This window comes from Pinus tabuliformis, chromosome 8 (assembly GCF_031772625.1).
Source record: "Pinus tabuliformis cultivar Carrire ecotype Pingquan chromosome 8, CPIR1, whole genome shotgun sequence".
NCBI classification, from domain to species: Eukaryota; Viridiplantae; Streptophyta; class Pinopsida; order Pinales; family Pinaceae; genus Pinus; species Pinus tabuliformis.
This window is the reverse complement of record NC_142294.1, coordinates 1,678,066,743-1,678,085,391: the sequence shown is the minus strand read 5'-3', so window position 1 is coordinate 1,678,085,391 and position 18,649 is coordinate 1,678,066,743.

Sequence of the window (18,649 nt, the reverse complement as noted above, 5' to 3'; positions counted from 1 at the left end):
AAATAATTCACACTTTTTCTCTTGGACGCTAGTGGAGACTCTTCGATGCATTTTGATATTTGGAGCTATAATTTCGATCTTCTTTGGAGCTACTTTTTTATTTGTGGATGGATATATCATATTGTAATCTTGTAAGTTATTTTAGTTGAATATTTTTCTTGGAATAATGTCTAATGTATGGAATTGTTGTAACTAGTTAATGCTCTCGTGCCCTAATTTGTTGAATATTATTTTGGAATTCTATTTGGTTGGAAATTGAATATATTACTCATGGCATGTAAATTGATGAATGTTCCTAGTGGATAATATTTTGTTTTTCTTCCATGAAACTACATAAATATTGGGTGTGTAAATGTCAAAGATTGGTTTCTAGGGCATCACTCTTTAGCCTCCTTAAGGACAATTTTGGAAAAATTTAAATCATCCGAGACTCCATAGTTTAAGGAACTAGGAATTGGTCCAAGAAATTTGGTGATCAACTTCTCTTTTCTCCTCTCAAAATTTTCGTCCCCTCATTGCTAAGACGACTAGCTAGGGCATCAAGAAAATTCTTTTGGAGAAGGAAGTTTGGGATTTCGTTCAGATAGAACTCTTCCTTAGTGTTTCCCCCGGATGATCTTAAATTTTGGTGGAATTCTCACAGTTAATTCTCCATAAATCCTTTTTCCCTATGTGTGACCTAGAAGGGAAAACTAGCTTGTATCTCCTTGGATAGGTGGCTTTATTGAGGGTTGTATGAGCCTTGAATCATAAGAGACCATTTCTCTTCCCTTTCCTTGACCTAGTAAGTACCTTGGAACCATTTCTTCCCACACTTATTCATAAACCCTAAGTCTAGTGCAAGCCTTTCCTAGGTCTTTCAAGGAAATCGAAGAGCCTTTGATAAGTGTCATATCATCACACAAAGCTCCTTTGAGAGGTCCTACATCATCTCTTAGAGTCTTGACCTTAGGAACACCCATTATCATCATCATATCTTAAAACCTAGATCTTGATCTCTATAGCCTTCCCTCGATAGGGAATTAGCTTCATTGAAGCTTTGAGTCTTTATTTTATCTCTCCTTGAATGGGATTTGTGAAATCACTTAAATCCTAGCTGTTATCATATCCATTTCAAATGAGCTCTCTCATATCAGGACTCCTCCCATAAGTGAAAATTCATAAAGAGCAGGGAGCATTGACTGAAGTGAAAGTAGGTATTTATCCCATTGTTGTCACTTAGTCTAGTAGTAGTCCAATAGGTTTCCCTCCTAGGGCCCTACTAGATTGTGTGGTAACAAGCTCTTTGTGACAAGGTTCTTCCGAGGCCATTGTGAGATAGTGGCTACTAGATGGTAGTTTTTGAGAGAGTAAAAATGCTAAATTCAAACAAATAGCCACTTATTTCAGAAATTTTGTATGTTGAATAACCTGAGAGAATGTTGGTATCAAAATCACATATTACCCAAGATGAAAAGTTTAATGACAAGTATCTGAGTTCAACACTGCAATAGCTAGTCATCTATTTACAATTTCTTTCTTTGTCTTTTGACTAGTGTTATATACATTTGTCTGTACAACTTGTTCTTGAAATTTCATTGGAAATATGGGTAAAGTGTAGAATGATTTAATGTGACCTTTAAATATATAGTCACATGATCTTATCGAGACGATTCTTTTTTTAAATTTATAAAAAAACGATATTTGCAATTAAAATTACAGCTGCTCAGAAATATTCATTACATTGATGTTGGAACAATTATTGGAAATGAAACTAATCTAGCCACAAAGACAACTCATGTGCAACTATGATGCATGCATTTCTATATTTTATTTTTTTGTGACTAAAGGTCTAAATCTTGGCATGTTTTTTACAAACTTTTTTATGCATAAATGAAAACAAGAGTACCCTGGAAAGTTGTTGAAGATATTTCCTGACTATAAATGGAAATATGTTTGCAAATAAATTCATATGTCTATGATGGATATTTGCAAATATGACAATTGTTGTGAGTTTTTGACATTTGGATCAATACATATGAGCATTGCAAAAATGGCCTAAGTGAACAATAAAGGTATGGTAATGCAGATAGTATGATGGTTTGTCCATTAGGCATCAAAGACATGGAATGAAACACTATTACCTATGAAATTTGTCAAAAAGTGGTCAAGCATGGAGCCATAATCAATTGTTTGCTTTGTTGTAGAGAAATTGAAGCTGCTATTTTGCATAAATAAAAGTAGTTATTTTTGTTGATGGTTATTTTGCAACATGTCCAAGTTGAAGTCACCAAAAAGCACAATTAGATATTTGTTGTGTGTGTGTTCTAAAATGAACTTGATGAAATCGATGATATCTTCAACTTTTTATTTGGTGTAATGTAGACATTTGTGAATGTAATGGCATTTTCTTGAAAATAGAAGGTTGCAATTGTTGATTCAATATGGCTTGTGTATAAATCAATTGATTGTCAACTATAATATTTTTCGTGTACTATGTCAGAATCCCATGCGAATGCAATATATGTATATAGTCATATTTTTTTGCAAACATTGGATTTCATGGAGGTGAATTTTTTTGTTTCTTGGAAACAAAGGATGTTTGCCTTCATTAGATCATAATCAACAACAATATCCTCAAAATGCAATGAGAAGCTATGTGTGTTCAAGGAACATATTGTCAAACAATCATTTGTTTGAATTGAATATAAACTATATTCAACTTGATAAGAGGCAGTTTCTCTAAGTATTTGTAGTTCTGAAGCGAATTAGTCACAAAGAGAGAAGTTTGTTTGTTTCCATTTATTTAGTAGATACAAATATTTAATACCTTTGACATGGGAAAGTGTAGTGTAAACAAGTTCATCTTGCCTAACTCCTTTTGGGTCAAAAGCTAGTTTATCCATTGTTAAGCCTTGTGATCACTATATGGTTCATGCACATGCCAATTGAACATGGAATTGTTCTCTTGTGAAAATAATGTTGTTGCTCGATTCATTATGCCTACAAAGTCTTCTAATAGTTGTCCAATTTGACATTATTCCATCTTTGAATAAGTGGAGCATTTTTTTGGTTGTATAGTTCCAATTGCTAGATTGGAAAATTTAATCCAAATGGAACCATTTTCAAGTGTTGTGGATGCCCTGAAAATGCCTTCATCACCATTAATCAAGCCATCTTGAATATCATAATTTCCACCAATCAATTTAACAAGAATATTTTCTTTGAGCACAATGATAGCTGGAAATTGCATTTTTATGTTTCTATGGCGATTTTTATTTACTGATTCGATTCTTTGATCATGTGCATTGTTGTTTCTGTATTGGTGAGAGACAACATTTTTTCATTATGTTGTTGTACATTTTTTGTTTAAGTGGAAGAGTTATGGAAATTTTGGATCATTTGGTGGTTGTATATAACAATGTTTGTCCAAAAATGCAATATCATCATTAATGTGAAAATTTGTTCATCCATTTTGATGGGTTTGACTTTTGTTTTAGGAGTGAGATTGGAAAAAAATGTTAATGTGATTATTTCAATGGATCACATGTCTTTTGCAAAATAAAATCTATCACATTTGCAACGTGCATAAGTAGGTGTGTCTTGGATTGATTGCATGTCTTGATTTCTTTAATTGACTGCACATGCTTTCCATGTTCTTCATTTAACACAACACCTTGTGTTTGTATTACAAATTTGAATTGATGCAAGCTACTATATTTCTCATGGATTTGTTGGGAAAACATCAGAGACTAGTTTTCTATTGTGTTTGTTCAATGACAAAGAATGTGAATCTTGTTCTAATAATGTGCAATGTTTAGGAACTTTGACAAATTTTCTTTTTTCTTGATGTTTTATCGTCAATTGAGTGATAGTTCAATGGAAAACAAGATGTAATAACATTTGATTATTTGTAAACAAGATGATTAGAAGGGATAATTGACACAACATTTGATTTTTTTCTTTTGAGATTGATATTTTGTAGAATTTACGATTGCAGACAGAAGTATCTTCCCTAGACCTAGTGGACTAGTCCATAACAAAAAAAACAAAGAATATAAAGTCTTCCTTAGGGAAATTGAAGAATGGAAAGAGGCTTACTTGGAATATAACACAATATTCACTCTCCTTTCAGCTTATAAGATCCAATCGTAGCTCCGATTTCTATAATTAGAACCTTCACATTCAATCAACAAAAGCCGAATATCTATGACATCTATGTAACACAATCCAATTACTCTATTCAATGGATCAACAAGGCATTGAAATATATGAATGTAAACATAACATAACACATATAGGAGAACAATGAACTCTTTGTATTTATATATATAGCAAAGAGTTTACAACCAATAACAGTGTTGATATTGTAGAGATCTCCCCAAGTTGACTTGTCCTTCCTTGCCATAAAGCACACCTCTATGTCACCCTAATGCATGAAGATGTTGACTCTCTTAAATTCAAGGCATCAGCATGAGGGAATGATCAGTCTCCAAAAGCCAATCCCTTTGGTGTGGATGGAAGTAAATATATAGGAGAAGGTGGTAGTTTAGAAATTCTTATCCATTTACCAATCTAGGCTTGAGATCGACTGAAGAGGGGAAGATGAGCTCAAGGGATAAGAGGTGAAATAGCTAAAGTAGGATTAGATAGGATTTGAAGTTGTTATCCAATATAAATGGTTAAACAACCTCTGGAAGATTCTAGAAGAGGAAGTTTCAAGATTCTTTTTAATTTTCCCGAATTTGTAGAATCAACGCACCCCAAGCAAGGGAGAATATACTGCTGATCAACGCTGGTGCAGAAGGAAGAAACATGTTGTTGAACACAGGTCCCTAAAGGGGCAAGGTGCACTAGGCCTTAAAAATACTAAAATGAAGTAGTTAGACCCAAAAACATAGGAATTTGGAAGATTCATGCTTAGGGATTTGTGTAGGGATGATGAAAACATGTTCACAGATGTGGATTAATCCAATTTGTAAGCCTATTCACCAGATGCGACAAAATTCCCTATAACTTATTTCCCCTTAAAGTGTAAATTCAAAAATGACAACTGATGACTGAAGTGCTTTACCTTGTGACAAGTTCAGATCAAGAAAAACTAGTCAAGATCATCACCTATTACAATACATTTTCACCATGATATCTCTACTGAGAGAGGCATACCCATACTCAGCACATAAGCTAACATTGCATGTACAATGATCAAGAAGTGACGTACACCGATGAGAAAGTATGAACTCATTATTGGATGAGTATATGATCGTAGCCATCATACTGTGTAATCTTGTATGAATCTTGAAATCACAGCCCAGATGGATGGAATTAGATCTAGGGTCTTCTATATCATTCACGCGATCATCCAATGTATGAGTCTAAACATGCGAATAAATCAGCTGAAGTTGAACATCACATAAACCATCTGATTACCGACCAATGATGTAAGTCGTTAATAGACACGAGAGAAACCATTGATGATGTTAATGGATCTCAAGGCATGTCATTACAATCTATATGATGTGAATGAATGAGTTGAAGTCGAAAACCACACAAAATATTTTAGTCAAAGGCCAATGATTGAAACATGTCACCGAGAGCGAGGAATCTTTCCATTGATGTATGCAAGCCCCAAGGTATTAAAAGGAGTTTATAAGTCAAATTCCTGGATAATGGCTGATGTCGAAAAGAAGCGACCTATCGAAGGAGAGCCTTGATGTATCTCCCATCAATGACAAGAAACAAGTATCATGATTTGAGACAAAATGATGTTGATGTGGAGCTGGTTCATGAATGACATAAATGGAATGAAGGCTTAAGAGTATCATAGTAGATATCAATTGAATGACTTATCTTGAAAATATTAGCGACACTGAATGGAGTTGGAAGCATTGACCCAAAACCAAAAGCGGAGGCTTTGATATGGTATAATGAACCAGAAGACAAGCAGATTTCCAAACCCAAAAACCACGGAGATGAAGTTGAAGAGTGTCATGTTCAAGAGTGACTCGATGCAATTTATAAGTGGCGTACCCTATTTTCCCAATTTCCCCAACCATTTTTGGTTAGTACATCTTTATTTTTGACAAGCTTGAGGAGGATAACATATGCTTGATCTGTAAGTTCATCCTTCAGATGAATCCCTCTAAGTATCTTTAATGAACCTTGAGAAGGATTGGTTTGGTCCTATCGTGTTTGATGAGTCCATCATTGTTTGATGTTTTTATGATTCTAGTGAAGGTGAAACTCAACATCTTTTTCATGTTTAGAGTGTTTGAAAAATAGGCGAAAAAGAAAATTGCAAAGGTTCCTTTTCGTAAATTGTCCCTACAGTCCGAAAAGGCTGAAAACGATACTCAGGAGAAAATCTTAGCCATGTTCGAATAAGGTATTCTTTTTTCATAAATAGTTTATCTTAGTACAGAAAAGGGTTAAACTTATATTGAGTAGATGTCTTTTCATTTACTTTAACGATTTCAAAAAACAAGTGCTAGGTAATATTTTCATGTTTTGCGAGTCTGAAAGGAGATGAAAGATGAATCCTTCTGGAAGAATGAGTGGTATAAAGGGTAAAACTTAGTTCTGGTCATGATGGAACTTCTCAAAACATGTATAGGTCAAGAGACAGGCTAACAAGACCACTCATCACAATTGTTCCTCAGGAAAGGGTAAAAAGCCAAGTGAAAGACTATGATTAGCCAAGCAGATGGTGATGATGGAAAGATAAAACCAAGGCTCATTTGGAAAAATCAAGATGATAAAAATGGAAATCATGAGAGGTAAAGTAGGAATGGTTTCATTTTTACACAATCTTGAAACATGGGAAACTATGCTTGAAATTGGTTTCATTTTTTCACAAGATTGAAATGAAAAAAAAATATGCTTTAAATAAGTTTGCATTCCCCTAGCATAATGACACAATTATAAGGACATGCCCCGCCAATATTCATTTCATTTAGCTAAGTAGACTACTGGTTACTAATAGGTGGATGGAATGAAGCTTCATTTACGAGATCAAATGAAATAATCGACTGAGAATTTACGAGACCTGATCAAAGAATAGAATTGGAAGGGGATCTGTTTCATTTTTTAACAAGATTGACATAGGGAAATGAACTCTGCTCATGGGACCTTGTTTCATCTTTTAACGAGATTGACACAAGAAAAAGAAATGTGCTCCAGGACCTTGTTTCATCTTTTAATGAGATTGACACAAGAAAAGGAACTATGCTCCAGGACCTTGATCATGACCCGCGGAAGGCCATGGCTTCCAAGAGGTTCTTATAAGATGGGAGAAAAATGCTATGGAAGGTATCAAAGTATCCAATGGAAAGATCAGACTCCAATTCCCTTGGTAAATGATGCACTACATCGCCTACTTGTTGTTGGGAAAAGTATCCAATACGGAATGACCCTATCCCACTCTAAGGGTGATAGTTCCTTAGCAACAATCAAATTAAAGCTATCTGAGATTACTTCTTTATGAGATGTAAAAGAGGGGAGAAAGAGATCCACTAACCGATGTCTTTCGCTAATGGTTGATCCAATCTTCTCTCCTTGCTGCTTGCACCCAGCTCCTTGCTCTTTCACTGGCCCAGCTACACCAAGATCCTGCAAAATGGCAAGAAAGGGAAACTACAAGAAGCATACATTCATAATTGATTCAAGGATTAGAATAAATCAAATACACAAGTATAACAATACACCATTGAGACACATGCATATAGAAGAACCTCAAATGCTTTATTAATGGAAGAAGTAAGGTTCAGGAAGTGATACAACCATAAGAGGCCCAATCCAGCATCACCTTCCCAACGGAAAGAAATCTCCTCTTCACCTCCTTCAAAGCAAATCACCCAATAGTTCTAAACTCAAACCAACAACAATTCTTTACATTCACAAGATTCCAGCCTCTCGATCTCATGGGAGAGAGATCCATAATTAGGAGTTTGGAGAGAGGATGAGTCAGCCTGAGATGTGACTAGTGTCCTCTCCCACTCCAGTTCTTCTTTAGTTCTTGAGTCCACTTGGAGGTTCTTGCTTCCACTTGGAGATCTAGAACCTCTTACTCATCACCAGTCGAATTCCTTGATCCAAGTGTCATTTTGGAAGCTTCCTGGGCATTGACTCATTGAGGAATGAGACTTCCACATGTCAAAACTCGCTCAGCGCAGGTAGCCTTTGTTGGAGTTGACATTCAACGCAGGTGGTCCATGGAGTAGTTGACATTCAGCGCAGATGCTCAGTGGAGCAGTTGACATGATCCAGAATTGCCTTGTTTTTGAGTAATTTTCAGTGGAGAACTTGTTTGGATTGTTGTGGTTTGCTGACCTTGTTCCCCTAGGGGTAGGAACAACATCTTTAGGGACTTTGGATCCCTTAGATTATGGACATTTCATGCTTCATGCTGTAAGGCACAAAAATGTCTATAACAGTTGCCCCCTAAAGTATGAGGTCATTTATCGGGTGAAATGCTTTATCAGGAGGATCCGAAGTTCCTTCAATCGTTGAGAGGTGACCTGTAATAAGATACAATACAATACATTATTTTTCATACTGCTTTCATGATCTAGCTGAGGCGGGCATTCCCATGCTCAGCTTTATAAATACATTTTTCTGTACATAGAATAGACAATCGTCTGATGGTAGACTGATAATTTTCTGTTCAAATTATCATCCTTTGGGTAGGATGATCATCTGCTGCACATGTCAATGTCTTTATTTCCTGAATATATATCGCAGCCTGGATGGAAGAAACTAGATCCGGGGTCTTCAAACTCGTCCGATCTTCACTCTAAGTACAAGTCGATCCATGTGAGAATTTCTTGGAGTCGAACATGGAAAGACATCGCTTGATTACCAGTCAGTGATGTAAACTGTTAACAAGCACGAGAGGAATCACCGATAATGATGATGACCCTCAAGGTACGACAGTACAATCCACGTGGTGTGAATAAAGGACTTGGCGTCGAACACCACACAAAATATTTCGGTCGAAGGTCATTGATGTATACCTGTCGCCGAAAGTGAGAAACTTGCCATTGAGGCATGCAAGCTTCAAAGTACTGAGGGGTTTGTTCCTAGATCAACTTCTTGGATAATGAGCTGAAGTCGACAAGAAGCGATCCGTCAAAGGAGGGCCTTAATGAATCCCACATCAGTGACACGAAATGGAGCTAATGATTGTGATGAAGGTGAAAATGATCTGTGAAATATGATTCAGGGTGGCGGTCATGAAAGGATGAAAGATGATGTATGGTAGTGGATGGGACACGGTTGACTCTTTCTGAAGAACATCTCTTGAACATATAATGACACTGATGCGATGGATCGGTAGCATTACCCCAAATGTGGATGGTTTGGCGAGACCATGGTGATGAGACCGGTGAATGAAACAACCCAACCCGATGTGGTACGGAGGAAAAGTGTCATGTTCAAGAGCGACTTGCTACCATTAAAGCTTTGAGGTTCTCCCAATTTTTCCCCAGTCATTTCTGACCAGTACCTCTTTATTTTTGTCAAGCTTGAGGAGGATAACATATGCTTGTTCTATAACCTACCCTTCGGGCAAGCCCATCGCTATGTTTTAACGAGCCTAGCGATAGGGAAACTCGTTCTCGTCTAATGACAAGTTTGTCGCTATTTAATGCATTTTAACGAGTCTAGTGACAAAGACAAGTCGGTCCTTTTCATTTTTAGAGAGTCTGAAAAGGTACGTAAAGTTAACTCCAAAGGTCCTTTTTCATCATCTAATCCCTTAAGTCCGAAAAAGTATAAAACATTACAGAAGGGATGAATGTTCGATAGTTTTATCGAGCCGAACCAGACAAGTGCTCGATCTTTTTGTGCAATAATCCCTCAGGTCCAAAAAGATTAAAATCTAGAGGAGGGATAGCTCTTCCGGTCATTTTAACGAGCTGGAAGGCCAAAACTCGGCAAACTTTTCATTTTTTACGAGTCAGAAGAAAAGAGCTCAAAGAAGACTCGTATTTTGAAGAATGAGTGATAAACAGGGATAGCAGCAGATTCCAGGTACAGGTTGGAATTTTCCAATCGCGGCAGTGTCACAAGGATAGCTAGGTGAAATCACTCTTCGCAGCTGTTCCTCAAAATAGGTAAACAATCAAGTGGAGGTGAATGATCGGCCAAATGAAAAGTGGAGGTGACGGTGCAAACACGACCAAGGCTTTTATGGCTGATGAATTTACGGTCTCAAATGGTTATTTACCGGTTCATTTTTTCTGGATGAGCTTGAACTCTGGGGGGAAGCTTGCTCACAGGTGCATTTATTTTTTAACGAGCATGAATTCTGCTAAAACTGCTCGTTTATACCAGTCATAAGATAAGAATGTCTCCTATAAATAATGGAAACTTTTAGAATTTTGCCCCACATCCTTTCTTTATGCAAGTTCGGCTGCGACTAATCCTACGAGTTTAAAGGGTTAGACCTACAGGTTTAAAGGGAGGACCTAAAAATTTAAAAAACAAATAGCTGCCCTTGCTTGCATTCCAAAAGGTTTGCATGCCCCCAGGTATAAAATACGATTTCAAGGTTACCCGTACTTCACCTCCGCCAAAACATTTGTTTTGCCGAGAGAGGCCTACCTCTTCCTGGTTACCCAAAGATTGTCTCGTTCGCGGCTACGAATAAAACATTTCTTCGGCGATGTCTACCTAAATAGACAACGGTGAATGACCCTGTTCCGTCAAACACATAACTTTGACAAAAGAATCTTGTTCCAGAACAACCCCTCTTCCTCTACGGACGGGGTACAGACTAGTCATATTCTCCCGCGGAAACCTACCTTATACCCAAGGTTTTCTCTGCCCGAAGCAGACCAAGATGCATGCCCCCTGGGTTCCAATCCCATCTTTCCGAATCACTCGCACTCATCGGGAAGAAGGACTGGGGGTGGAGACATTTCTTGATTGAATAGACCATTCAGGGTTGGTATGTGACTATTTGCGATGCGTGATCCCGGAAATGAAAGTTGGTCTACGAGCTTGACCATTCTTCCTTCGTGTGGAAAACACATTACTCTAAAGAGTGAGGAGACTATTGCTCCCATGCAATATATATAGTCTCGTCCAAGGAGTAGGTTATAATCCAATGGCCCTTGAACGACCATCACGTTCATTTGAACGACCTTCCCTTTCAATGTAACGGGCACATTGGGGAGGATCCCTAATGGTCGACTAGTTCCTTTATCGAAACCCGAGAGATTTCTTATCTCAGGAAAAAGCGTCGGGGAACCCAGTGCTTTCCAAGAAATAGAGGAAAGGATACTCACAGATGCCCCTTCATCAATGATAGTGCCAGCCATTACCATTCTGTATATTTGGACTATGATTCTGAATGGTATATTGGCTGGCAACTGGGGTCTGCCTAGTTGGTTCCAATCAAAGGACAGAACCAGGTTGCTTGGTGGTGGGACCGAATACACGGCCGGATATGACCCTGACGATGTTCCTTCTTGCGATAAAGGAATGGGCGCATTGCCCTGACGCTCGTCAGAGTCTGTGTTGATGAAAAGAATCTGGATGGTGTCATCCTTATTCTCTTCAGTGAGGGTGTCATTTGAAGATGAAACTTTCGAAGGGAGAACTGGGTCAACTGTCGTTTCAACCTTTGGACTTTCGTCTGGTCTGGATTCAGTAGGTTCATTTTCAATGACTGACGCTTCAGCTGACCACTTGAGCGGGCCAGCTGTATTCTCAACCAACGAAGGACTTGGCACGAGTTTTTTGTATCCAGGAGGAAGTCTCAACGGTGAAACCGGACGATCTTCCAAAACTCTCTTCGCTTCGTCTAAGAAGGGACAATGGTGGATGGCGTGATCGCCTTCACACAGTCTGCAGGGGGATCTTGCTCTCCCTCTTTGTCTTGAACCTTCACTTTCGCTGGTCGACGGTAAGCATTCAACATGGCTATCAGAGGTTGATGCTCCCGAACTGTGCAAACGAGGGGACTAGTCCCTTAGTATCCGGGGAATACAGGGACAATCTCTATGGAAGTGGTCTCCTCTACATATGACACATGGCGATTTAGGCCCGGTCTGTGCTATGTGTGGATTTTTGTCAGATGTCTTTTGCTTGCCCCCAGTCGCCTTAGGCTCCTTCTTCTTCTTCTCTCTCTTCTTCTTCTCCTTCTTCTCCATGGGAGCTTGGGTTTTGCCGGCTCTACCTTGCGAAGATGAAGGATTGGAGGAAGAGTTATAGGAAGTAGAAGGCTGGTGGGCAGCCCTAGACTGATCTAGCTGTTGACTCGACTGTTCAGGAACCATGGTGTTCTGAACTACATTGGTTGAGAATAGCCAGATTGGCAGGCCAATTGTCAGTCCTGGAAGCGACAATGTGGCCATGTGGGGGGCACCAACTTCTCCCCAAGAGGAGAAAGGACTAGGATTTCCATCATGGGGAATTCCTTGGTTGGTGCGTTCCATGTTCTCAACCTACAGATCAACGCAGGAATAGGAGGTGATTATGTTCCGTTTAAAATAAATTTTATAACGATGCTTTAGACACAACTTGCTTTTTCACTTTTTAAGAGTCGAGAAAAAGCTAAAGATGACTCTAGTCTCCTTCGATGTTTTAACGAGCTCGAAGTGACAAATGCTCGGATGGAATTTTTCAGTTATAGAGTTTGAAAAAGGCCAAAAGAAACTACTCTGGAGTTCTAGGCAGAGGATGTGCCAAACTTTTCGCAAAACCACAGAATACGTTTTACGGTACGGGTGGTCGATCTTCGTGAATGCTGTGTTCACTGCATTGCGATCAGTAGGGCGGCCGACACGGCTTCCTATGGATAAAGGCTTTGTTCCTATAGGGGTCTCCCAATATATACGCGACGGTACGTGGGAGCACAAGTCCGTATTGATACTTATCGCTTCACCGTGGAGGAATCACCCAACCACTCAACGCTAAGATATCACGTTTAACGACGCCGGAACACGTCTCTAGCTTAGACCTCTATGTGTTTGCGTTATGTTTCAAAGCATTTTTATGTAAATTCAATTTATTTTAGGTTGATCTTGTTTAGCAGTTTGTCTTTATGGATCACCACGAGATGTATGGTACAACTCCTAAATGCAGTCTAAAGATGAGAAGCAAGCTTTTTCAATCTTTTCAACTTATGAAAATCTTAACTACTGAGGGAAAAGAAAGACATCATCTTTTCACACAGATCATAGAGCACACACTAATGCACTTTTTCCTAAATCAACATGCAAGCTGTCAAAATGCACATGCACAATGCAGGTATTTCTTTTCTCTTTCTTAATGTTGATGTACTACAAAAAGAAAGTTGTTGTATAACTTTGAATTCAATTTCAAGTGAAAGTAAACAAGCTTTTGTCCAAAATCAAAAGACACCTTAAGATTTACTTGTTTCAACACTAGAAATACATAAATTCAAACCATATGACGAAAGCAAAAGCTCAATCAGCTATGAACAACAAACAAACTAACTCTTAAGATCAGAACGACACTTATCACAGGTCTAGATCTAAGAGGCCACAGCAAGACTAGTTCACTTTCGTTATGGGAAACTGCAAATGGTGTAAGAAGTACACAAAGAACAAATACAGTTTCTTTATACAACCGAGGCGGAATAGTGGCAAAGAAAGGTGGTTTCAGATAGGTACATTGACTGATAACAGGCTGCAAAAACAGGGATGAAAACAGGGTAACAGAAAGCAGAGAACCCCAGTTGCACAAGGGCACACTGGTTCAGCGCGGGTAGAACACTGTCAGTTTTACATTCAGTGCAGGTAGCCCCTTCGGGACCTGTGTTGAAATGCAGACTGCCTTCACAGTCCCTGCAATGAAGAGAGAAACTCTCGTTTCTCTTGGGTTCTGGGTCACAGATTGCTCAAAAATCAACAGTTTTTGGCCAAATCAAAGCTACCAATCAAGTACACACTAAAGGATGATTCAAAGGAGGATGAAAAGCTATCACTAAGAGCTGTTCAGAGTCCTTGTGGATCAACTCTTCAAATCATAAACATGCCCAGAAACTGAGCTAGAGTAGCTTCCCTCTACTTTGCATTTGAAAGACCCAAATGCAGTTCGATTCGGTACTCCCTGTGTTTAGGAAATGAATAGCAAAAACACAAACAACCAATAAGATACGGTCCCCAGCGGAGTCGCCAATTTGTTGTTGGGAAAAGTATCCAATACGGAATGACCCTATCCCACTCTAAGGGTGATAGTTCCTTAGCAACAATCAAATTAAAGCTATCTGAGATTACTTCTTTATGAGATGTAAAAGAGGGGAGAAAGAGATCCACTAACCGATGTCTTTCGCTAATGGTTGATCCAATCTTCTCTCCTTGCTACTTGCACCCAGCTCCTTGCTCTTTCACTGGCCCAGCTACACCAAGATCCTGCAAAATGGCAAGAAAGGGAAACTACAAGAAGCATACATTCATAATTGATTCAAGGATTAGAATAAATCAAATACACAAGTATAACAATACACCATTGAGACACATGCATATAGAAGAACCTCAAATGCTTTATTAATGGAAGAAGTAAGGTTCAAGAAGTGATACAACCATAAGAGGCCCAATCTAGCATCACCTTCCCAACGGAAAGAAATCTCCTCTTCACCTCCTTCAAAGCAAATCACCCAATAGTTCTAAACTCAAACCAACAACAATTCTTTACATTCACAAGATTCCAGCCTCTGGATCTCATGGGAGAGAGATCCATATATAGGAGTTTGGAGAGAGGATGAGTCAGCCTGAGATGTGACTAGTGTCCTCTCCCACTCCAGTTCTTCTTCAGTTCTTGAGTCCACTTGGAGGTTCTTGCTTCGACTTGGAGATCTAGAACCTCTTACTCATCACCAGTCGAATTCCTTGATCCAAGTGTCATTTTGGAAGCTTCCTGGGCATTGACTCATTGAGGAATGAGACTTCCACATGTCAAAACTCGCTCAGCGCAGGTAGCCTTTGTTGGAGTTGACATTCAACGCAGGTGGTCCATGGAGCAGTTGACATTCAGCGCAGATGCTCAGTGGAGCAGTTGACATGATCCAAAATTGCCTTGTTTTTGAGTAATTTTCAGTGGAGAACTTGTTTGGATTGTTTTGGTTTGCTGACCTTGTTCCCCTAGGGGTAGGAACAACATGTTTAGGGACTTTGGATCCCTTAGATTATGGACATTTCATGCTTCATGCTATAAGGCACAAAAATGTCTATAACACTACTAGATCATTAGTAGCCGTGGGAATGCAATAGGTTGCCACATAATTAATCTGTGACGGGGGAGATACCAATTGCATATAAGGACCATTTAGGGTAGATAGTTTATTATGAGTCATATTATAACCAATGAAGGAAAGCTGGTCAATGGTCATGATTCTTCCTTCATGTGGGAAATACATCACACGAAAGAGTTAAGAGGCAAGAGCTCCCGTGACATAAACATAGTCACGCCCAATAAGTAAATTAAAATCCCAAGGGCTATGGACTACCATCACATTGATATTGATAATGTTTCCTCCCAAAGTAATAGGAAATTGAGAAAGGATCCCTTACAATTGACTAGTTCCTTTGTTAAAAGCCAACAAATTCTTGGTAATGGGCACAAGATGTGGAGAACCTAAAGCTTGCCAAGTACTTGAGGATAGATTACTAACAAATGTGCCTTCGTCTATTATTGTTCCAAGTACGAGCATATTAGAGGCTTGTACTTCGATTAATAAGGGCATGTAAGGTGGAAGACGATATCCTGCTAGCCGACTCCAATAAAAGGAAGTGACCATACTACTTGGAGGGGATGTTGTGGGAACGGGAAAATTGTCCCCTTGTGAAATGGGAATGAGAGAAATACTCCCCTGTGTTGTGAGAATGGGAGGATTGCTCGCTTGCAGCGTAGGAATGGGAGGATTTTCCCCTTGTTCCATGGGAATGGGAGGATTTCCCCTCTGTGCCATTGGAACAGGGGGATTTCCCACAAGTTCATTAGAACCTGAATAGACGAGAATAACTTAAGTGGTATGAGACTCACTCTCTATGAGAAAGGTATGATCAATGGAAGGTGGAATTGAGTCAACCATTTTCTCAACCAATTATTTGTCGCAAACGTACTCATGGTATTCACATTCAGAGAGAGTGGGATTGACTAGATTCAAATTCTGATCAATTACTTCATCAACTAGTGGAGGATTAGGGGAAAGGTTATGATACCCAATCGGAAGTTGAGGCTGAGAAGCTATAAGGTTTTCCAACAATTTTGAATATTCACCCATATAAGGACAAAGGTGAATAGGAAGATTCCCTTCACATAACTTACAAGGAAACTTAACTTTACCCTTTTTCCCTTGGATCTTAATATCACTAGGTGATGGTTTATCACCACCATGATCTGTAGAGGTTGATGACAAAGGATGATGCAAGCCCGTGGACCACACTTTTAATACCTTGGGAATACCGGGACAATCTCTAAGAAGGTGATCACCCTTACATAACTTGCAGGGGAATTTAACTTTGTGGGGATGATTGGAAGGTTCTTCCATAATATTTTCATTCATAGCAATGTTTGCTTGGTTTCCCCCTTGATTATTTGGCTTCTTCGTCTTCTTCCTTTTCTTCTTCTTCTTAGCCTCTTGGTTACTAGCATCAAAATTTTCACCAGAAGAGGAAGAAGAAAGGGAAGAAGAGGCAATAGGGGAAGAAGGCAAAGGGTCAACTTTAGGATCAACTTGATGTTGATGTTGTTCAGGTGGAGCTGAACTTGGCTGAGGATCATCTTGGATATTCAGAACCATAGGGGTTGAAAACAACCAAACTAGTAAACCAACAATAAATCTGGGAAGGGACAACGTTGCCATATAAGGAGCACCAATATTTCCAAAAGAAGGAAAAGGACTAGAATTTCCGTCATAGAAGTTTCCTTGATTGGTAGACTTAGGAATTGTCGCCATTAGTCAACCTAAGATCCACTAAGGAGGTATCCCATGGTAAGGATGTTATTCCATGGTCAATTAATTGAATTTAGAAATTAAAGACACAAGATAAAATAAAGTGGTAACTAGGAAAAAGGGATTACCAAGCAACTATGAACTGCAATACACCGCCTTATTAAAACAAGGATTTATGCACATGCATAAAATATCCCCGAATGTTGTGTTCGGTGTATCACATTATACAAGACGACTAACTTGGTTACATATGGTAGGATAAAAAACTAATGTGGACTTCCAAAATATACTCGAAGGTACATGGAAGCATAGTCCGTAGTAGTGTTGCCTAATGTGTAATGGTACGATGAGAGTGTTCCCATATGCTTTTCATGTGCGGAGCGCCATCCGATATACCCGAAGGTACATGGAGAATGATATGATACACTTACGTATGTCAAACGAGATATCACCCCCAGAATGTAATGCTAGCAAAGAACTACAACTCCTATGTTTAAAGACATTGGAACACGTCTCCAGCCTAGACCTCTATGTGTGTTGTTAAGTTTCAAATTCTCCTTAAGTTAATTGAGATGAATTTTAGAGTTGATCTTGAATGATGTTTCAATTTCAAGTCTCAAAACTCGATGTCACCTAAACACACCTATGATGCAACTAATGTGACAAAAAGAACTCTTTTTGTTTTCCTTTTAATAATGAAAGGCCTAACTAAGTAGGGGAAGAAGAAAATCATTCAACAATGAAACAAACACGTAATGCAACAATTGATCTTCTTAAATTCACTATTCCAATCAAAATCAAAACCATATATGCAATGCAAATAATTGTTTTTCTTTTCTTTTCTTTTAATGTTTCAAATGCAAATAAAACTAAGATGCAACAAGATCATTGATAAGAGAAAACACACATGATATGGGTGTAATATAAATTTCTTCAATTCAATCAACAATCAAGCTCAATTTTCACAAATGACCTAATTGATAAGAAAAAAAATCAAAGAAATTATTACCAAAGGTTTATAATAAAAAAATACAAACATTAAGGCAACATTTAAGAGACACTAACAAACTCAGAAAAATCAGAAAACATTCTTGACCAAAGCAGAGGAGAGATCAAGGGAAAGGAATGCAAAATTTTGTATCCTACACTATCAACATAGGTGCATAAGGCACACAAGTTTGCTACAACATAGGTGCAACACAAGAGAAGGTGCGTTGTAGTGCAGGAATAGAGGAATCAATGCAGGTGCAACATAGGAGAAGGTGTGTTGTAGTGCAATCAACGCACGTTCAACATAGGAGAAGGTGCGGTGCAGTGCAGGTGGGCAGTTATTCAAGGTGCACTGGGGTGCTCTGTCTCTAAATAGAGAGATGCACTGGGGAAGTTTTGGTAAAAATACGACACAAGAAACCCAACCAAGGTCAAACATATGTTTTCCTAAAATCAATCAATGTCTGAGTGAATCAATCAAGATTGGTTCAAGTGGTGAAAAAAATATGCGAAGCTCAAGGAAACAACTAAGGGAAGAATCGTTCCCTAGTGGAGTTGCCAATTGTTTTTGCCGAATTTATGACTACAGACAAGAGTATCTTCCCTAGACCTAGTGGACTAGTTTAGAACAACAGAAAGCAAAGAATATAAGGTCTTCCTTAGAGAAATTGAAGAATAGAAAGATGCTTACTTGGAATTTGATGCAAGCTTCACTCTCCTCTTAGCTTGTAAGCTCCAATCGTAGCTTTGATTGCT